General features: G+C 42.9%; 1 protein-coding gene across 5 annotated transcripts in view; it reads right to left on the bottom strand.

Moving 5' to 3' along the window:
- The window catches only part of LOC119975416 (inactive N-acetylated-alpha-linked acidic dipeptidase-like protein 2), a 1,151,524-nt gene that overhangs the window by 1,082,239 nt on the left and 45,749 nt on the right, over positions 1-23,536 (bottom strand). For 4 of the 5 annotated variants that reach the window (XM_038815043.1, XM_038815042.1, XM_038815041.1 and 1 more), the window contains exon 2: positions 22,850-22,912. The exons of the other annotated variant lie outside the window; for it this stretch is intronic. The gene's annotated coding sequence lies outside the window, so the exon portion shown is untranslated. The remainder of the gene's footprint in view (positions 1-22,849; positions 22,913-23,536) is intronic. 5 annotated transcript variants of the gene reach the window in all.

Raw genomic sequence — 23,536 nt, 5'->3', positions numbered from 1 at the left:
CCAGGGTCCTGAACCTCAATAAAGGTAACAATGATGGTATGAGTCATCAGCTGGCTATGAAAGACTGGGAAACATTACTGAAAGGAAGGTCAGTGAATAGGCAATGGCAGGCATTCAAAGAACGAATAGGTGAACTCCAAAAGTTGTTTATTCCTATTTGGCACAAGAGTAGAAAGGGAAATTGTGGCCAAACCTTGGCTTACAAGGGAAATTCAAGATAGTGCTATATTTAAAGAAGAGGCATACAAATTAGCAAGAAAAAGCAATAGACCTGAGCATTAGGAAAAGTTTAAAATACAGCAAAGGCAAGCCAAGGGATTGATTAAGAAGGGCAAAATACAATTTGAAAGTAAACTAACGGGGAACATAAAAACTGACTGTAAAGACTTCCATAGGTATGTAAAGAGAAAAAGATTGATAAAAACTAATATATGCCCCTCACAGTCAGAAACGGGAATTTGGCAGCATGGTGGTGCAGTGGTTAGCACTGCTGTCTCACGGCACCGAGGCCCCAAGTTTGATCTGGCTCTGGGTCACGGTCTATGTGCAGTTTGCACATTCTCCCCGTGTTTGCTTGAGTTTCGCCCCCACAACCCAAAGATGTGCAGAGTAGGTGGATTGGCCATGCTAAATGGCCCCTTAATTAGAAAAAATGAATTGGGTACTCTAAATTTATATTTAAAAAAACAAGGGAATTCATAAGGGGGAACAAAGAAATGGATGAGGAACTAAATTCTTACGGGATTGAAGGCAGACGAATCACCACCCAGAGTACTTAAGGAAGTTGCCATAGAAATGGTGGTCATTTTCCAAAATTATTTGGACTCTGGAATGGTTCCTACAGATTGGAGGGTCGCCAATATAACGCCACTATTCAAAAAGGGAAGTAGAGAGAAAACAACAAACTAAAGACCAGTGAGCCTAATATCGGCAGCAGGGATGTTGTTAGAGTCCATTTTCAAGGACATGGCACAGCATTTGGAAAGCAGTGGTGTAAGCAGACAAAGTCAGCATGGATTTACGAAAAGAAAATCATGCTTGACAAATCTACTAGAATTCTTTGAAAATGTAACTAGCAGAGTTGACCAAGGGAAACCGTGGATGTGGTTTATTTAGACCTTCAGAAGGTTTTGAGAAGGTCTCGCATAGCAGATTACTTTGTAAAGTTAAAGCACGTTGGATTACGGGTGGTGTCTTGGGATAGAAAGCTGGTTCGCAAACAGGAAGCAAAAATTTTTAATAAATGGGTCTTTTTCTGATTGGCAGGCAGTGACGAGTGAGATACCACAGGGATCTGTGCTAGGATCCCAATTGTTCATATTATATCTTAAATGAGGGAACTACATGTATCTCCCAACTAATTATCTCCAAATTTATAGATGATACAAAGTTGGGTTGGAGGGTGAGCTGTGAGAAGAATGTTGAGATGCTTCAACAGAATTTGGACAGGCTGAGTGGGTGGGCATCTTCTTGGCAGATGCAGTATAATGTGGATAAATGTGAGGTTATCCACTTTGGTAGCAAAAATAGAAAGGGAGATTATTATTTGAATGGGGGTAAATTGAGAGAGGTGGATACTCAGAGACCTTGGTGTCCTCGTGCATCAGTCGCTGAAAGTAACGAGCAGATGCAGCAGGCAGTAAAGAAGGCAAATGTTATGTTGGCCTTCATTAGCAAGAAGATTTGAATGTAGCAATAAAGATGTTTTACTGCAGTTGTCCAGGGCATTGGTGATGCCACACCTGGAGTAGTGTGCGCAGTTTTGGTGCCCTTATCTGGGGGACGTTGTTCTTTCTCTAGAGGGAGTGCAGCGAAGGTTTACCACGCTGATTCCTGGGATGGCAGGACTGTCATATGAGAAGAGATTCAATAGGTTATGCTTATATTCATGGACATTAAGAAGAGTGAGAGGGGATCTCATAGAAACTTATAAAATTCTGACAGAATTAGACAGGGTAGATTCAGAAAGAATGTTCCTGATGGTGGAGAGTCTAGAACTAATCGTCATAGTTTGAGGACAGGGGTATGTCCTTTTAGGACTGAGGTGAGGAGAAATTTCTTCACCCAGAGAGTGGTGAATCTGTGGAATTCACTACCACAAAAAGTAGTTGAGGCCAAAATGTTGTGTAATTTCAAGAGGGAATTAGATAGAGTTCTTGGGTCTAAAGGGAGCAGGGTATTGAACTCGATGATCAGCCAAGATCATAATGAATGGCGGAGCAGGCTCCAAGGGCCAAATGGTCTCCTCCTGCTTCTATTTAACATGTATGTTTCCTCTGCCCACATGGTCAGCCCAGGAAATTTATCATTGGCTCTCTCATAGTTACCATTTATATATTATTCTGCGATGACATTGCCAGGAGGAATGGGAAACATCCTCATGTATTCTGACAACACTCAGTTCTGCCTCCTCCAGAAAGTTCAACTGATTCAAAACATGCAGCCCAAATCCTCACTTGCATGAAGTCATATACATATATCATCCCCCTTCTCTCGCGTTCCACAGCATTCTTGTGGACAGCATTTTGCCTGGCCTAATGAGGCTAGTGTGGTTACGGTATGATAGGCACTGCTGGGTTGGAACTTGGTATGATCCCACCTAATTCCAGGTTTAACCTGGCAAGCGTGGAACCCCATGCAGCTGTCAGATAAGTAATTAAAACATACAAAGAGACAATTAACTCCGGATTTAACCCAGCCTTATGGTTTTAACAGCCAGAGTCAACCAGGCGAGTGATTAGTGGGCAGTGTTTGTTCAGTGTAACAGTGTAACAGCAGGCCTTGTTAATCTCTATAATAGCATATGGTCAAAGAGTGAGATGAATGCTAGACTTTTACCTCAGGCAGTTGATTTTATAACTGGGTGGGAAGGTCCCAGAATGGAAGACTGGCTCAAAAATCCATAACTTACTTTTTCTTTTATAAAACATGGAGGATCAGCATCACAGGACTACTAATTCATTTTAACAACAAGGGAAAAAAAACATTAAAACCTAACAGCAGCAAGTCAGACAAGGGGGAGCTATGGATTTAAGATAGGGGTCCCCAGACTGTACCAAACGCATCAGATTTGGAACGGATCACAGATGTCAGGAATTCCATAGGAATACATTCCATAATTAATTTATACCAGTTTTGAATTGAACGATATTTGTCACTAATCAAGGAGCACAAGATATTATTACAACTACAAAAGTATAATAATCAAATTTTTTTTTCATTAGCATCAGTAATTCTCCCATCTGGAAGACGCAGAGTTAGGTACATAAGAAAACATTCTGAGGCACTGTCAACAATTTTCTCCAGTTCTCTTACTACACCAGACCAATAAGAATCTTAACACGGGGCCATACAAACAACAAAGAAAAGTACATCACAGGAACAGGCCCTTCGGCCCAGGCGCCCATCATGATGCCTCAAATAAAAACAAAACCTTCTGCCCTTACTTGGTCTGTATTCCTCTATTTCCTCTCTATTCAAATTCCCATCCAGATGCCTCTTTCTAATGTGCCTGCTTCTGCCACATCTTCTGGCAGTACATTCCAGGCACCCACCACTCAGTGTTAAAAACTTACCCTGCACATATCCCTTAACTTTCCCCTCTCATCTTGAACCCGTGCCCCTTGTAATTTATACGCCCACCCTACCCTTAGAAAAAGCCTGACTCTCCATCCTGTCTATGCCTCTCATAATTTTGTGGACCTCTATCAGGCCTCCCCCTCAGCTGTCTTTCCAGTGAAAATAATCCTAGCTTCAAAGTGTCTCAGGATGTCAAATAGGTGGCATAGATGTTCAAAGTATTACATGGAAGCATGTAGGAATATGACTCCCAGCCTACAAATGGCACCCAGTGGGAAGTCTGGGCTGCTCTGGACGGGAGAGAGAGAGCGGAAGTCAGTTTAAATCTCCATTCTAATTAGCGGACCAATCTCCAGACTCTAAAATAGGATTATCACATTTAGCATTTCCTGCCTTAATGTCCACATCAGGTGGGGTCTTTCCAGTTTGGAACACTTAGCCTTCACATCCAGAGGGTAAGCCAACTGGTTTTTGATTCAATTCGAGCTGAATGGAGGTAGGTTAATTCCTAACCCAGTCCCTTATAAACCGAAGGTGAGAAGTCAGGGGTAACCATGGCACCAAGCACCTAAACGTAGGTGGGGGCCACCTAAAAGGAAAATTAGCAGGGTGGGGGGGGGGGGACGTAAAAAGTGGGGTCGGGGGTCACGGCGGTCTACCCGTCAATTCTACCACCAACATAGCCTCCGACCAAGAAGGTACTAAATCTATTTACCATTTTAATGATAGCAGGAACTGACACATCCAGAGCTTCAACACAAACAGCAGAACATCGTCCACATAAAGCATGATCTTATGCTGCTTATCTCCATACTCTAGCCCTGATATTCGGGGGTGAACAAGACAATTCCATTCAACCCAATCAAATGCTTTCTCTGCATCCAAGGAGATCACCAGTCCATCCAGGGCCCACTTCTGGAAGGCCTGAATCACATACGGCAATCTGGGAGCACCTGCTCGTTATAAACCCAGTCTGATTCTCCCGAATAATCGGCCGAAAGATAACCGCCAACCATCTCTTGTACCTTGGACAAAAATTTCAAATCAACGTTCAAAAGAGATTGATCCTTGCCAGCCCTCAAAATCAGGGAGATGTTGGCCTCCCAAAGTGTCAGTGGCACCAGCTCTGCCTCAAATGTGTGACAGTACATACCCACCAATGGCTCCATCAATAGATTCTTAAATTCCATGAAAAACTCACACCCAGAACTATCTGGCCCCGGGGTGTTACCTGGTTGAAGCTCCCTAATAACCTTGTCTTTAGAGATAGGAGCGTTAAGGGCCAAGAGCTGATCTTTCAATGCTGAAGGGAGCCCAAGGGAAGAGAAAGAAAACATTCCATATCTGCCATCACATTACCAGACTGATTGGATCTACGTAACGCAGCATAGAAATCCCCAAAAGCCCCATTAATCGCGGCCATCTTCATTAGCCTCCTAAATAGGTTTATTCAGTTCAGATGAAAACACATGCACAGCAGAATAAAACATTTTAGCATACTTGAATGAAAGGAGGTGGTTAGGACACAAAAAAACCTCTTAAGGTCTCTTTTCATTGCATCTCTTCTGCTGTCAGGGCTCCCAGAATGCTGCATGGCCCATCAGGATTTCAGAAACATTCCCTTCTCCTTGGGAGTTATTTGTGCTTGACACAGTGATTGTACATTTTGCATATATCCTGGCAGTATTTTGGGATGTGTATCTGTCTGACTGATTGTAATAAGTACATTATGCTATTCCGATGCAGTCATATACAGCTGAGAAGAGCTTAACTGAAAGGAAATACATAATTTGTGATTTGGCATTAAACCCAGCAGATTTGCAATCTGGACTGTTTCACACATTTGAGAATATTAATGCAAAACAATGGGAAATAGTTCAATACACTCCCCAGTGGTCAACATCATGTTGATCGAACAGGACATCGAGCAGGCCACAATAATGTTTGCATGTTACTGTGATTTGAACCAATGGAGGTCATGGATGCAGGTTTGAGCATTTTCCCCACTGTGTTGGAATGGGACTTCTGCAACAATGCATTAACCAACGGTGACTAAACTCTACCCCTGTATTTAATAAAAACCTCATCGAAAGGGATTACGTTTTGGTCAGTGCCAACTGTGATTGACAACTCAACTGATCAAATCTCTGCAAAGTGAGAGGTCTCTCTTCCAGGGGACGGACCGACAGACACACGAGGGAACTTACAAAGATAATTATGTGTGAATGCTTTCGGCAATTAGAACTGATGGAAAATTATGGACAGGTTCAAGTTTGCACAGGATCACTAGAATATGAAGCCAATCCCAGAGGTAGGTTTATTTAAAATCAGGACTGATGGAGCAAGGAAATGTCATGCAATCTGTATGTAAAACAAATGCTGCATATCAAATTCATTACTGTCAAATGCCAGTATGAATGGGATGAAAGTGATCTCTTTTAATTTGGTTGCGGTAGTGGATAAATATCATCTACAGCTTACATCGTTCAGGCAATTTTGCTTAAGAGCAGTATTGTTTGCTTTTCAACCTTATTATACTTCCTTATCTATCCCTCCACTTCTTCTGAATGTACGAGCTAATGCTGGGGTACGCGTCCATATCAGCCAGCACCCAGTTACCTTACATGGTAAAGTTTCACGTACGAACCAGAAAGCAAGTGACATCGACCTATTCCATCCAGAGTACCACAATGCAGTCCACTTACACCCTCACCTTGCATTCACATTCCATTGTCACTGGGCAGAAATTTCAAGCAGAATTCTCCCCGAATCTTCCCCTCCCTTGTTTGGGTGCAACAAAATCAATTGAAGTGTATGTTCAACTTTGTCCTTTGAGAAGCAGTTCATGGGCACTGAACCATGATTGAATTGGGGATGTTCTTCACCATTTTAAATAAATCTCTAGGATATCAGACTAAACGTGACCAAATATCAGGGTCCAAATCGGATCACATGGTTGCACAAGTGGACCAGGGAACTGGATTTTGTCATCGGTTTCCAATTAATTGCCGACAGACATGGATGCCAGCCAATAACAGGTGGGAGGAAACTCAAAAACTAAAGGAAAGGTCCCATATTTAAGGGACAGATCACTCAAAAGTATGATAAATACAGACCACTGGAAAAGAGGCTTTCAAGGAATGGCTGAAGCTAAAGAAAGGATGGCTCCCGGGTTTAGTGATGCTGCCTTGGAGGTGCTCCTTCAGGCAGCGAGAGCATGGAGAGAGGTACTCTTCTCACAGTAGCAGACCAGCAATCATCACTAAAAGGCAGAGCCAGCAGTCACAGAGGAAGTCAGCAGGTGATCACGAGAGTATTGCTGCAAGCAATTCAATAGCTTGGTGCAGTCTGACAAGGTTTGTGGGCCTCATCGTGCCAAGCTTTCAGACCTGGATGGAACAGAAGTCGCCAGTAAAATGTGTAAAGAGAGTCTCAGCCCAGGCATCGAGCATGAAGCCAGTCAGCAACATTCACAACGAGACCCAAAGTCAAAAAGGTGGCCCCAGACAGTGAGCACGCCACAGAAATTCATGAGGAGCTAAGGGAGGCAGTAACAGCTGCAAACACTCCCTGATAACTTCAGCTGCATGCATGAAAATGCACAGATGTATTTGTATAAATCCACCTCGTTGCACTTCGGGCTCACTGGGCAATTGTAATGCTAAAAATGTAGCTTAATGTGTCAAATGGAAGGTCATTTTTTGCTTCAGATAATGCCTCAAGTGATCATTTCAGCCTATTGGGCAGTGACCAGCTGGTACGTTCTTGAAAAGGAGGTCATGAAAAAGTCTGCAACTGCTGAGAGAAAGCATTAAGTATGCTTCGGCTTCATGTCATGATGGGCCCGATGAGATGATAAGGGCATTCAAGGAAAGGCCAACAATGCTATACGAGGGAGAATACAGAGTCATTCACATGGGCTATTAAAGTAATGCTGAAGAGAAACAGGTCTGTTTGACTTGTGTTTCACTGATGTTTTCACTGATGTAAATGTCAATGCCCACTGAGAACACCGCTGGTGCATTGCCGTTGGAGACCAAGGAGGCAGTGTGCTCAAGAGGTTCTCACTCATCCAAGCTGTACACCAACTGGAGCATTGTATTGGTCAGAGCACAGCAGACCACTATGATTTGCAAGACACTTGATTGAGTGTATTGAAGAGCACCCCTCAGATCATTTCAAGGCAACACTATTCAGGCATCTGAACCTCAATTTCAGCAGACCCATGATATGTTCAATAGTTGCTCTTGTAGCCACCGTTATATTACTTGGTTACAGTAATATATGTCGTTCGTAACTGTAGATAATGGTGAAGAACACTTGAGTCTTCAGATTAAACTGAAAGAATTTATCAAGTAACGATAAAACTACTAAATGGGTTTGACACTCCACTTAACTAACTCTAGCAATAAAGTAAGGATAAATAACTGTATAAACTGTATCTAAGCTACACGTGCTGACAAGGCTGTGATCTTACTCTACTACACTGCTGCTGTCTGATTATTCCTGCGTGGAAAGAGTGCTAGAGCTTCTGGGAGCTCAGTTATGTAGTGGGTCTTGTAATGCCCTCTAGTAGTAGTGCCACAGCTCGGTGTTGTGATTAACCCTTTAGTTACTTGTCTATCTACATATCATTACATCCCCCTTTTGTTTAACATTTCTTACTTGGTAACAAGTAAAAATGGATAGGGAGATTAAAGGTAAGAACATGATATGTACACAACAAATATGTTCAACAAAATGTTCATAAATTTAGTCCTTTATGTTGTCTTCCTGTTCTTGATGGCCTTCTTAGAAGTTGCGGTGGAGACATCGATGTTTTGATAGTTGTGTGAATCACGACTAGTAGAGTTGTTGGTTATGGTGTCCAAAATATTTCTTCATGAAATGGAACTCGAGGAAAAAGCAATTGTGGGTGTGTGATTTTTTTGAAGTGCCCTTCAATTTCTACGAATGATGTTGCCATCACAAGTTTTCAGAATATAGGATCTGAGTGCGGCTTGTCTAATGATGACAGCTGGAGCAGACCAACCTCCATCAGGTATTTTGATTCTGACGGTATCTTCTGGAGAGTCCAGAGTGATTGCATGTCTGTTGCAGTAATATGTTTGAGCAGCGATTCGTGTCGGGGGGCGGGGGGGCGGGGGGGGGGGGGGGGGGAAGAGAATAGCGGGAGGTCGGGAAAAATGTTGGGAAGGCCCTCCCGCTATTCTCCGACCTGTCATGGGGGGGGGCTGAGAATCGCGCCCGATGTTTTTGTTTAGGTCCTTGGGGTCTATGCAGATTCTTAAATCACCCAAAGGCTTTTTTACACACGTGTGGACCAGCCAGAGTCAATAAAAGAGCAATTTTATTACCATCTGCAATGCTTGTTAAATCAGACGCTTCTAAATACAGATGGAATCGTCGAAACAACTACCAGTTAACATTAAGGTTATCGGTGATCCCGAGGTGACGAAGAGCTTGTGTTCTGTCCATTGTGCGGGAATCATCAGGTTTTGTTCCAAAGACGATGCTTCTGTTGCCGAATAGGTGTCGATTCTTCTCTCTGTACTCACTAAATTTAACTAGGTGGATTCAGCAGCCACCCGTGGTACCATGTTATATTACTTGGTTTAAGTAATATATCGGAAGGACAGAGTGGATGGTAAGGAAGGTGGTGTATCTCTGTTATTTAAGGATGACATCCGGGCAATAGTAAGGGATGACATTGGTGCTATGGAGGATAAGGTTGAATCCATTTGGGTGGAAATCAGAAATAGTAAGATGAAAAAGAAACTGATAGTAGTAGTCTATAGGCCACCATGGTGGGGCAGGCAATAAACAAAGAATCTAGATCTGGTCCTGTTAATGAGACAGGATTTATTAATGATCTCATGGTTACGGATCCTCTCGGAAGGAGCGATCACAATATGGTGGAATTTAAAATACAGATGGAGGGCGAGAAGGTAAAATCAAACACTAGTATTTTGTGCTTAAACAAAGGGGATTACAATGGGATGAGAGAAGAGCTAGCTAAGGTAGACTGGGAGCAAAGACTTTTTGGTGAAACAGTTGAGGAACAGTGGAGAACTTTCCAAGCAATTTTTCACAGTGCTCAGCAAAGGTTTATACAAAAAAAAAGGAAGGACAGTAGTAAGAGGAAAAATCGACCGTGGGTATCTAAGGAAATAAGGGAGAGTATCAAATTGAAGGAAAAAGCATACAAAGTGACAAACATTAGTGGGAGACTAATCGTCTGGGAAATCTTTAGGGGGCAACAGAAAGCTACTAAAAAAGCTATAAAAGAAGAGAAAGATAGATTATGAGAGTAAACGTGCTCAGAATATAACAGATAGTAAAAGTTTCTACAAATATACAAAACAAAAAAAGAGTGGCTAAGGTAAATATCGGTCCTTTAGAGGATGAGAAGGGAGATTTAATAAGGGAGATGAGGAAACGGCTGAGAAACTGAACAGGTGTTTTGGGTCAGTCTTCACAGTGGAAGACACAAATAACATGCCAGTGACTGATGGAAATGAGACAATGACAGGTGAGGACCTTGAGATGATGGTTATCACTAAGGAGGTAGTGATGGGCAAGCTAATGGGGCTAAATGTAGACAAGTCTCCTGGCCCTGATGGAATGCATCCCAGAGTGCTAAAAGAGATGGCGAGAGAAATTGCAAATGCACTAGTGATAATTTACCAACATTCACTAGTCTCTGGGGTGGTCCTGGCGGATTAGAAATTAGCAAACGTGACACCACTGTTTAAAAAAGGGGTAGGCAGAAAGTGGGTAATTATAGGCCAGTGAGCTTAACTTCGATAGTAGGGAAGATGCTGGAATTTATCAAGGAAGAAATAGCGAGGCATCTGGATGGAAATTGTCCCAATGGGCAGACATAACATGGGTTCATAAAGGGCAGGTCATGCCTAACTAATTTAGTGGAATTTTTTTGAGGACATTACGAGTGTGGTAGATAACGGGGAGCCAATGGATGTGGTATATCTGGATTTCCAGAAAGCCTTTGACAAGGTACGTTACAAAAGGTTACTGCATAAGATAAAGATGCATGGCATTAAGGGTAAAGTAGTAGCATGGATAGAGGATTGGTTAATTAATAGAAAACAAAGAGTGGGGATTAATAGGTGTTTCTCTGGTTGGCAATCAGTAGCTAGTGGTGTCCCTCAGGGATCAGTGTTGGGCCCACAATTGTTCACAATTTACACAGATGATTTGGAGTTGGGGACCAAGGGCAATGAGTCCAAGTTTGCAGACGACACCAAGATGAATGGTGAAGCAAAAAGTGCAGAGGATACTGGAAGTCTGCAGAGGGATTTGAATAGGTTAAGTGAATGGACTAGGGTCTGGCAGATGGAATACAATGTTGAAAAATGTGAGGTTATCCATTTTGGTAAGAATAACACCAAAAGGGATTATTATTTAAATGATTAAATATTAAAACATGCTGCTGTGCAGAGAGAACTGGGTGTGTCAGTGCATGAGTTGCAAAAAGTTGGTTTACAGGTGCAACAGGTGATTAAGAAGGCAAATTGAATTTTGTCCCTCATTGCTAGAGGGATGGAGTTTAAGACTAGGGAGGTTATGCTGCAATTGTATAAGGTGTTAGTGAGGCCACACCTGGAGTATTGTGTTCAGTTTAGGCCCCCCTTCCTGAGAAAGGACCTACTGGCACTGGAGGGTGTGCAGAGGAGATTCACGAGGTTAATCCCAGAGCTGAAATGATTGGATTACGAGGAGAGGTTGAGTAGACTGGGACTGTACTCATTAGAATTTAGAAGGATGAGGGGGGATCTTATCGAAACATATAAAATCATGAAGGGAATAGATAGGATAGATGCGGGGAGGTTGTTTCCACTGGCGGGTGAAAGCAGAACTAGGGGGCATAGCCTCACAATAAGGGGAAGTAGATACATAGATACATAGAATTTACATAGAATTTACAGTGCAGAAGGAGGCCATTCGGCCCATCGAGTCTGCACCGGCTCCTGGAAAGAGCACCCTACCCGAGGTTAACAACTCCACCCTATCCCCATAACCCAGTAACCTCATCCAACACTAAGGGCAATTTTGGACACTAAGGGCAATGTATCATGGCCAATCCACCTAACCGGCACATCTTTGGACTGTGGGAGGAAACCTGAGCACCCGGAGGAAACCCATGCACACACTGGGAGGATGTGCAGACTCCGTACAGACAGTGACCCAAGCCGGAATCGAACCTGGGACCCTGGAGCTGTGAAGCGATTGTGCTATCCACAATGCTACCGTGCTGAGCTTACGAGGAACTTCTTCACCCAAAGGGTTGTTAGTCGATGGAATTCTTTGCCCAGTGAAGCAGTTGAGGCTCCTTTATTAAATGTTTTTAAGATAAAGATAGATAGTTTTTTGAAGAATAAAGACATTAAGGGTTTTGGTGTTCGGGCCTGAAAGCGTGGCTGAGTCCACAAAAGATCAACCATGAACTCATTGAATGGCGGAGCAGGCTCGAGGGGCCAGATGGTATACACCTGCTCCTAGTTCTTATTATGCTATGTCATTATTAACTGTAGATAGTGTTGAAGAACACTCGAGTCTTCAGAGTAAACTGAAAGAATTTCTTAAGTAACGATAAAACTAATAAATGAGTTTGACACTTCACTGAACTAACTCTAGCAATAAAGTAAGGATAAATAACTGTACAAACTGTAACTAAGCTACACGTGGTGTTTAGGCTGTGATCTTACTCTACTACACTGCTGCTGTCTGATTACTCCTGCGTGGAAAGAGAGCTGGAGCTTCTGAGAGCTCAGTTATATAGTGGGTCATGTAACGCCCTCTAGTGATAGTGCCACAGCTACGTGTTATGATTAACCCTTTAGTTACACGTCTGTCTACATATCATTACAGCCACTTAGCAGTAATTGTAGGTGTTCTCTGCCTCTGTGTTGTGGTTCCTCACAAGGATGGCACAGTGGAATAGTGGTGAGCAGTGCTGCCTCACAGACCCAGGGACCCGGGTTTAATTCTGGCCTCAGGTGACTGTCATTGCAGAGTTTGCATGTTCTCCCAGTGTCTGCGTGAGTTTCCTCCAGGTGCTCCTGTTTCCTCCCATAGTCCAAAGATGTGCAGTTAAGGTGGACTGGCCATGCTAAATTGCCCCTTAGTGTACAAAGGTTTAGGTGGAGTTACAGAGATAGGGCAGGGGAATGGGCTCTGTCTGCACTTTAGGGATTCTATGATTTTCAGAGTAAAGCCCTCATCATCATCCACTATCCATCCATGTCTTCATGGACACTGATGCACCAAAATGTAGCAATGCCTTCATCAATAAATCCTTTCAACTGGGGAACACTTTCGACACCTCCAGAACTGGCTCTCTGCCACCTTCATCTGCATTCCTCATGAGCTGCTGTGCCTATGGATGATGCAGTCCCTATAGTTGTCTCTCTCATCCTTCTCTTCACTGAAGGATTTATAATCACGAGAACCATTGTGGTGCTCAGATTACTCAGCTTCTCAATCCTGTCACTCTGCAGAAAGGAGTTGGACTTTGGATAGGCCCTTCCCATTATCTGCTTCCGCTGCGTGAGTCCACCTTACAGTGCCTCTAATTTATCACCCCTGTGTTTTAACGCTTCTCATTCTCATGCTGTAAAGGTCCTGCACTTTGTGACTTCCACTACCAGTCACCAGCTACTGATCTTTCCCCTGCTAATAGCTGGTGAGCCTCTGAAGCTCTATAGATTCCATGTACTTCAGGCAAAGTTTAAAAAGCAACTTAAAATAGCAGCCAATTGCTTTCTTATGAGGCTTGTTTGACTGCTGCTGTCACAACATGTACTCTCAACTATGCTGCCCAACCAACGCCAGAAAATGTTACCTATTCTGTGAATACATCTGGGATCTGTTTCCCCACCACCTATATTTCCCCATCATCTTACCAACTGCTGTTCCACGCCTATTACCCTGGAGCCGCTAAAATCCAGCCCAATCTTTTCACTGGGCAACAAATTGCAGTAACGCAGAGGTAGAAAACAATTGCCTAGGAAATATTCTTCATTTCATGGTAGCATCTCCAGCTGCTAAATGGTTCAAATCCATCAGTACATGCAATACAGCAGTCAAAATTGAACCTGCGTTTACTCGCCATGATAACCATGGCTCAGTGGTTGCATTCTGGGTTCAGGTTCTGCTCCAGCAGCCTGAGCACCAATAATTTAAGCAGATACTTCAGTGCAATAGAGAGAATGCTGCATTAATCTGAGGTGCCATCTTTCAGATGAGACATTTAAACCAAGACCTTTTTTTCTTGCACAGGTGGATGCTAAAAGATGCCATTGCCTTCCAGAGGACTGCTGAAAAAAGGGCTAAATCAAATATTAGAAATAGTAGCCCACCGGCACCAATCACTTATTATTTCCGCTATGATCAAGCTTTTTCTTCAATTCAGTCACTGAGCTGTATAGTGTGACCTGTCAATATTGCAGCTAACAACCAGATTATGTTACGCAAGTGTCCAGAGTACTTGCCTGAAGATATTCTACCACTGACCCTGCATAATGAAGAGACTGTCAAGTCACACGCTATCTGATCTCCATGAAAGCATATTCTAAATACTTTCCCCCAAAATTTGTCACCACAAATTACTTGCTCTGACATGATTTGCTGGTGTTCCCATTCATTATCTTAGTATGAAACTGGAGTTACGTCTTCATTAGATTAAAACACAATTAGGTTTTGACAAGAAAAACCAACTAATTTTGGATAATGCAACTCACATTGGCTTAGAAAGAATTGGGTTTCAATATCATTGCATTTAATCTCATTAATTATACTTAATGTCCGAAGTTAATGATGATTCATATCTGTATATTTTAGAACCACACTACTCAATTACTGCACAAACTACAGAGCACTGAAAATAAATATATTGCTTTTTGTACTCAATTGCTGTATATTAAAGGCATAATTGGTTCACCATGAATGCAGATGGAAGAAAAGCTCATTATTTCTATTTTGTCTCACATTTCCATGCTTCGAAATCCAAAATTACGGAAGTAATGTTTCCCCACCTTCTTTGATATCTCTTATTTTCTTCTGTTATGTAAACCTCAGTGGGCTAGACAGCTGGTTTGTAATGCAGAACAAGGCCAGCAGTGCAGGTTCAATTCCTGCTCCAGCTGAGAATTCTAAATTCTCTCTCTTGTGTACCCGCAGAAGCGCCAGAGTGCGGCGACAAGGGGCTTTTCACAGTAACGTCATTGCAGTGTTAATGTAAGCTTCCTTGTGACAACAAAGGTTATTTATTTTATTTTATTTATATGATGAATAGGGTGGACAGCAACAACATTAATCCATGGCCAGCAGTCAGGAAGAATACACGACATGAACTGCATCCTAAGTTAGTATTTCTTCACCTCCAAGACTGAAATTTTATGGGACAAACATCAAGTGCTCCCCTTGTGTCAGAGACTCACTTACGCGATCATAGTCTGAAGCTAATCAAAGATCCATTTTCCATGGAGAACTAGGCTCTAGTATCATGCAGTAAAGGGCCCCATAGTTGGAGTAAATGGATGGGAAGAGAGGACATTTGCACAAATATATTCTGTATCAAAAGGGAAGATAGATGACCTTACGATCACAGAAGAAGCTTACATCTCAACTAGTTGCAGTCAGAAAATATTCAGCGAAATGCTCAAAGAGAGAACCAGCAAACAGGGATCGGAATGGCAAAAAGGAGAAAATAGTGGAAAATTAGCTGGACGCTCCCTTAAGAATTAAAGGTCAAACACAATAAATGTAATTTTATCCTGAGGGTGCAGCATTGGCTCCAGTTTCTCTACAACGTTGTGAAGGGGATGCTGATGAATCTATTCTTAATTACAAAGAAAAACAAGTCACAACATTGCCAACAGGACAGTGAACTCAGACTGACACACAAAAAGGTCCATTACATTTTTTACTATTTTTAGATTTCTTATGCAGGACAATGTTTCGTTTCGGTTCCGAAGTGGATTAACAATAGACAAATATTACACTAGAACTTTACCCAATATTGACAGATCTGCCAGAACACTGCGACTACATTTGCAGTAGCGATGCCAATTCATAAAACCATTTTACCCATTGCCTTTCTTTTTGCTTTGGGTTACCAAACTGGCACAAATAGATTATATATCTAACTTTAGATGTAATAATTCTTTTTCTCTGAATAAATTTACATGGCATATACTATTATAGCATTTAGCACGTGAAGTAGCGTTTACCCCTCAATCAGAGCCATTGGGAGAAATGAAAGCAATTTGCATAAGCTACAAATACAGATTTTTAAAAAAATCAATTGTCACAAAGGAAACAGCCAACTCTTGTATATAACAAAATTAATTTAAATTTTCAATCATTTTATTTACCTACACTTTCCTGCATTAAGGTAATAAAGGAAAACACATTGCATGTAACTAATTAATTAACAAATATTCAAATATAATGTCCAATTATGTCTGCAAAATTAGAGTTGTCCTTGACATGCTGACGGAAGTGTCAGTCACAGGTCAGTTTGCAACAGTCCAGCCTTAGAGTCAAAGGGCTGTGGTTTAAGTCCAACATGATTTTGGCACATAGCCCAAGTTAATATTCAAATGCAGCGCTGAGGTGGTGCTACATTGTTGAAAGTGCTAACTTTCAGATGCAATGCTAAAGACCCTTTCTGTCCTCTTAAGATGGATATGAAACATCCCATGGCACTACTTGAATAATAGCAGAGGAATTTGCAACCAATGTTCAAGCCAATTTCTATCCTCAAACTAATAGCTCCAAAAAAAGATAGTGAGGGAATTTACTGACCAACCTGCCGCGTGTTTTTCAATGGCAGAGACAGCCCGGCAGCGGGACCTTTTGGTCCCATTAATGTCAATGGAATTCCCGCTGACTGCACCCTTCATCGCCAGGAAATCTGTGCGCCATCGGTGGGACCGGAATATCCCACTGGTGTGAACAGCCGGTAAATTCCACCCATTGATTATCTGGTCAATTCTTTGACTGCTGTTTGTGATTGGCTGCTATATGTCCTACCTTACAAGTGACTACACTTCATCATCTTTAAAGCATTTTGGGACATCCTGACATCATGAAAGTTGGTGTCTATATTGTAAATAGACTGTATGGAGTAAATAACTATTTAAATAATAAAACAACCTATTTGAAAAGGAACAGAAAAAACTCCCTGGAGATTAGAACAGGCATTTTCATGGCGGGTGGGTCGCGGGCGGGTGTCAGGAGGGTCACGGAGCCGTCCGTCATGACGTTCCCGATTACGCGAATTCGCGCGCAACAGCCGCAGCAGCCAGCTTTTAACTATACCGGCTGCGAGCTGCTTTGAAAATCATGGCCACAACCATAGAAAAATGCGGGCACACAGAACATGCCCGCTCACCGATGCGCATGTGCAGAACAACGCGAGAAGCACTGCCTCCTGCTGATATCAGCACGCTGATGCAGGGACAGATTTTTTTTTTTTTTTTTTAAAGTAATTGTAACCTTCCAGCCTGAAGCGCGGTAGAGAGCAGGTCACGTATCCCGAACACTGACATCACGTGCTTTGGGCGTGATTGCGAAAACTCCATTTTGTCAGCAGCAAACAATTAAATGAGGGCCAAGCAGACTCACCTCTCGCATTAAAGGTAAGAGAAAAAGGTGGGTCACAAAGGACGGCCGCCGTGGGTCGCGATGGACGGCCGCCGTGGGCCGCGAAGGACGGCCGCCGTGGGCCACGAAGGACGGCCGCCGTGGGTCGCGATGGACGGCCGCCGTGGGTCGCGATGGACGGCCGCCGTGGGTCGCGATGGACGGCCGCCGTGGGCCGCGAAGGACGGCCGCCGTGGGCCGCGAAGGACGGCCGCCGTGGGCCGCGAAGGACGGCTGCCGTGGGCCGCGAAGGACGGCCGCCGTGGGCCGCGAAGGACGGCCGCCGTGGGTCGCGAAGGACGGCCGCCGTGGGTCGCGAAGGACGGCCGCCGTGGGTCGCGTAGGTCGGCCGCCGTGGGTCGCGAAGGTCGGCCGCCGTGGGTCGCGAAGGTCGGTCGATTGGTAAAAATGGGTCCCCGGAAAGAAGGTTTGAAAAACATGACTTAGAAGAATGAAAGGTGATCTCCTTAAAATATACAAGATTCTGAACGGGTTTGACAGGACAGACACACAGAGGTTGGTTTCCCTGGCTGGGGAATCTAAGATAAGGGGTCAAGTATTTTGGGAGAGAAAGAGCAATTTCTTCACTCAAAGCATTGCAAAGCTTTTGAATTCTCTATCCACGTTTGCAAGGGAAAACCTGCAGCCTTATACTTTCTATTGACTTTTCTCCTCTCAAAGCCATCTGTATGCACAGTAAATATCATGGGTTCTATTTCCGGGTAAAAATACTAATTAGCTATGTTCTAGGCTCCCAACTCTATTCTACTCTAAATGGATAGCTTAAAGTTCAGTTGTTTATCAAACTGACATACTTAACACCCTTGTGAGACGTAGAACACCTCCTTATGAGATTCAAGTCCAACAGTTTACCAAAAGACAATGCAGCTGTTCTTTCCAGTAAAACTGTTTTATATAAGTTTAGCAAAGCTTCTTGGAATCTGTACTCTATGGGCGCGATTCTCCAAAAACATTTCTAAATTAATTTGTTGGGCGAGGGGTTTCAGGGAGCTTCCTGCCAGCTTTGCCGGCGAGTTCCCCACCGCTATTCAATGACACTTAGTCATTTTTTCCTGCCCTGAGAAGTGTATAGCCCACACATAGTATAGCCCACCCTACCATTTTGAAAGGGTGCCCCGGTCTCCAAGTGAGCTTGTCGGTCCCTCCACTCATGGACACTACCCCACACACCACAAGTGAGGAAACCGCACCAAGGGATCTCTGGAAATTCCCCCTCTTCAGGCCCCTTCCAGCACCCCCTCCCTTTCAAGACCCCCCAGCCATCACCCCCCAACGTCCAAGAGGCCCTTACTTACATGGCACAGGCACCCTTGCATTGCCACCCTGGCACCCAGGCAGTGCTCCTGCTGACTTGGCAGTGCCAGGCACCTTGACAGTGCCAGGGTGGCAGTGCCAAGGTGCAAGCTGGGCAGTGCCAAGGTGTCCACATTCCAGGGGAAGGACCAGGGGACCACTCTGCACTTACACTGACCACCCAGGTGTCTCCAATGGCCCGGGAGACCCTCCCGGGTTCTGTTCGTTTGGTCCACGTTTGTGTGGACCAGCACTGATCTGCGCCCAGGGGCAGCCTCCCTGGGCAGGCCAGATAATCGATGGAGGCTGGTGGGTCCCAGACAGGTAGGTCGTAAGTAGATTTACAACATATTTCCATGAGCGACGTTTGGTCTCACCCATTTAGAGAGGAGTTCCAATTCCAATGTCTCGCAGGACTTGGATGAATATTACGAGGCCCGGAGGATCGCTGGAGGCCTCTCCTGACATTCAGTGGCTGCGTTGTGCTCACGCTTGAGCGCAGCGTGGTTGGAAAATCACATCCTACACTTATAAAGTCCAACAAATACTCAGATTTCAATAAGATGAACTTTATAACCACAGCTTTTTCAGATGATCATGCACAACGTGGTCATTCCCAGCTCTGCTTCTTTGAACATAGTCACTGTGCATATCTGGACAGCAACATTCAAAAGACATCAACCTCAGAAGCTCAACAAATCAATTTACAAATGAGAATATCTTTAACTAACAGTGACATATTCTATTGATGCATGATTCATAGTCTCACTTTCAAGTTGAAAAATAGTAAAACGTTTCGTGCCAACCAATTGACTTGCAAATATTTTGATATTTCTGTCCACACAAGTAAATTTTGACAACAGAAAAATTACACTTTGCAATATGTTTATGATATGGGAAGTCATAATAGCCGAGCTGCCCAAATCCTAAAGGGAAGCTTGGATTCGATTTGATTTGATTTATTGTCACATGTACTGAAGTACAGTGAAAAGTCAGTGTTCTGCATAGTCCAGACAGATCTTTCCAAACATGGAAAAAACATAGGACATACATGAACCACACAATGCAAACACAAAGACACAGGCACCGGGTGAAGCGTATGAAGTGATGTACTATTCAGTGGAAAAGATGAGAGAAGAGATCAGTGACGTCCATAAGAGGGTCATTCAGGAGTCTGGGAAGAAGTGGTTTTTGAACCATTTTGTGCATGTTCTCAGAGTTTTGCATTTCCTGCCCGATGGAAGAGATTGAAAGAGAGAATAATCTGGGTGGGAGGGTTGGACAAGGTATCACAGTGATTTGCTATTTGTATTTTCTTATAAAGTGGTGGTGATCTGCAGTTAGTAGCAACAATTACAAAGCCACATTCAGAGATTTTGGATTTTTTGTTTATTATCACGTGTGCCAAGGTACAGTGAAAAGTATTTTTCTGCGAGCAGCTCAACAGATCATGAAGTACATGAAAAGAAAAGGAAATAAAAGAAAATACATAATCGGGAAAAGAGAGAGGTTAATAATAATGTTAGTCTTAGAATTAAATTTTAAAAGATTAGAACGATTGTAAAATAAGTAAAAAAAAGTGGATCTGTGAGGGAGAGCTCTCAGAGAGTCGCCATGCTCCGGCGCCATCTTGCGCATATGAAACTAAAATATTAACAAAAATAAATGATGATCAAAACACACAAGATTACATTTATACAATTAAATGTAGTTTTACAAACATTTCCCAAAATATTTCTGCCTAATTATGCTCAGAGCCAAACACTCCTTTTTAGGCAACAGTTCCCATAGACTTTCCATTTATAAAAATCCAAATAAGATTACCAGGAGACATCCACTGCTGCAGTGCAAAAGTATTTTGCAGCTTTTTGGCTCTCTAACGTGATAATAGAAAGACTTGTATCAAAGCCTTACAGACAAACCACCTTTCTCTGGTGGCTGTAGGTCTCAGCTTTCGATAACGTTTCGAGTCTGGATGCCTCTCAGGTCCCTCGTTCTAGATTCTCCAACAAGAGGAAGCATTCTCTCGACATTAACCCTGTCAAAAGCCCTCAGGATCTTAAAGATTTCATTCAAGTCACCTTTCACTCTTCTAAACATGACAGCCCTCCCCTGGTATTCACCGGCCACACCACGCTCAATGGAGAGTGCAAGGCGGCCGGTGGATCGTGCCCATTGTCTAACTAGTGTCTGTACAACTGAAGCATTACCTCCTTATTTTTATATTCAATTTCCCCGTAATAAACAATAACACAATATTAGTTTTCCTAATTACTTATACTTGCATTCTAGCCTTTCGTGATTTATGCATTTGGACACCCGAATCTCTCGGAATCTCAGAGCGCTGCAATCTCTCACCACTTAGATGATATGCCTTTTTAAAAAATTCTTCCTGTCAAAATAGAAAATTTCACATTTTCCGACATTATACGCCATTGGCCAGATCTTTGCTCACATAACCTATGTCCTCTTGTCACATCATTATGTTCATTTTCACAACTTATTGTCCTACCTGTCTTTGTATCATCAGCAAATTTAGTAACTATACCATTTATCCCTTCATCCAAGTCATTTATATAAATTGTAAAAGGTTGAGGCTTCAGCAATGATCCATGTGGCATATCACACATCACATCCTGCCAACCTCGAAAAGACCTGTTTATGGCTGCCCTCTTTTTTTTTTTTAAAGCTAGCCAATCTTATACCCGTGCCAATTTGCCACCATCGCCTTTGGCAATTTTTTTTGCAATAACCTTGGATATGGAATCTTATCAAATGCAAGAAGCAGAGGTAGAGAGAGAGAGAGAGAGACACACACTCACAGACTAGGCCCAAGTCCTGGTCATCAGGGAAGGGTTCAGGGCTGAGCTAAGGAGTTGGATTTAATGGACCCTGACCTTGCACGTGTGTGTGTGCGTGCATGTATACATGAGCTTGTGTATACATGTACGTGTACACACAGCCATACGTGTGTGTAAATGCAGCTCAAGTGTGTGTCCAGCAGTCTGGCTCACTCCAAGTCTCAGGATTCTTTCACGCACTCAGAGGTGTAAGTAATCCTTGTGCACCTACACGATACCCCAGATAGGCTGCCTCTGTGGCTTGAAAAGTACATACAACTACAAAGCAAAGCCGCATTGCTGCCAGTCAGCTTCCAAGATCAAATTGATACAGAAACCACGCTTGCCAGGGTGATTCCCCCATCCTGGTCCTTGATTGGTTACCCGGGCCACATGACCCTCTCAGCTGATCGCCCTTCAAAGGGGACAAACACCACACCATTTAAACGAATGAACATAAATGTCCAAATTTTAAGAACTTTGGATAAGCTGTCTCGCTCTCCCCAAACTGAATGACACCTGTACTTTTCAGAAAGTACAACCAAACTCACAGCATAAAGCTCGGATGTATCGAAGTTGCTGGTGCCCATCAATAATAATCTACAAACATGCTTCACAAGACTGTGAATTCAAACACTTCCTAAACGAAGTGGAAGTTCCCTTCCAACCCACTCACCATCCCAATTTGGAATTACATCACTGTTCCTTCACGGTCACTGGGACAAAACTGTGGAGCTCCCTCCCTAACAGAACTGTGGATGTACCTACACCACATGGACTGCAGCGGTTCTAGAAGGCAGTTAATCACCACCTTCTCAAGGACAATTAGGCGTGGACAATAATTGCTGGCCTAGTCAGCAACACCTACATCCCTTGAATGAATTTTTAAAAATCCAGTACATTGAATAAGAATTATGTTTACTTGTGCTATTAGCAAACAAGGACAGTCTGTGCTGAGTTAACTGCAGGATACCATATGGTGAGGGTTGAAGAAATCCGCTATGGTTATTATTTCTGACTGCTAACAATTGCCCCAGTTGAAAAGTGAATGCGTGTAATGCCCAGGCGAAGACAGAATTGGCTGAACTTTGGTTCCCCTGTCCCCTCAACTCGGGAAGCCATCTAACACACATCAAGGTTCATACATTTTTTTAAAACGATCACTTGGGCAAGCTCTTGAAGAACGTGGACTTCAGTGGCGATGACAACATATTGGAGAAACAACGTATAAGCACATTTATATTTAGGTTCATTTAAAATTTTAACTAAATGCTAATTGAAATGGGGTAACTCTTTAAAAAACATTTCTTCCCAGTAATTTTTTTGCAGGCTTAGTACAAAGAAACATACAAAGAAACTAATAATTGTCAGGACACCAGACAATTGGCAGTGATAATCCAAACAATTACGATATTTTAATAAAAGGCAATTGTTAGGAAGCTTACCTCTAACAAAATGGAGGGAACTCCACCCAGTCAAAACCTATTGACTGCTGAAAACTGCAAAACCTGAAATATAAAGCAACAAGGGCAGTTTGTGGCAAAGCTGACACGCTGTAAGCTTTAAAGCGTGATATTGAATGTGACATTTTTCATTTATTTGTAAATGCCTCTTTTATAGCACACTGACGAGAAGCGACAGTCGCCTCTTGCAAGATAACCCAGGTGATGGCAAACTGGAGGAGTCTTGACATTTCCTTTAATGAGACTCTGCATTAGGGCCGCCATCTAATACTCTTCACCAACAAAGATCAAGGTCTTTGCTTTCAATCTTATAACCTGATGATTTAGCAAACAGTAACCCTGTAAAAATCCAAATTAACCCATTGAGTAATTTATTTTATTTTCTATTTGTCATTTATAAATGTACAAGATTACTTCAGTACTCTTCGATTATTCCAAAGGGCCTAATCTTCATACTATTCACATCACCAACTACTGAAGAATTGATAAATTCAACAAATCTCTTTCAGCTCCACCCAAGCACTGGAAGTAAATTACAAATACGCTTTGAGTATAGTGATTAGAACAGAATTACAGGGGCAGCACGGTGGCGCGGTGGTTAGTACTGCTGCCTCACGGCGCCAAGGTTCCAGGTTTGATCCCGGCTCTGGATCACTGTCCGTGTCAGGT

Source organism: Scyliorhinus canicula, chromosome 13 (genome assembly GCF_902713615.1).
Source record: "Scyliorhinus canicula chromosome 13, sScyCan1.1, whole genome shotgun sequence".
In the NCBI taxonomy this organism is placed as follows: domain Eukaryota; kingdom Metazoa; phylum Chordata; class Chondrichthyes; order Carcharhiniformes; family Scyliorhinidae; genus Scyliorhinus; species Scyliorhinus canicula.
The sequence above is the reverse complement of the archived record's forward strand: the minus strand, read 5'-3'. Positions and strand labels throughout refer to the sequence as shown.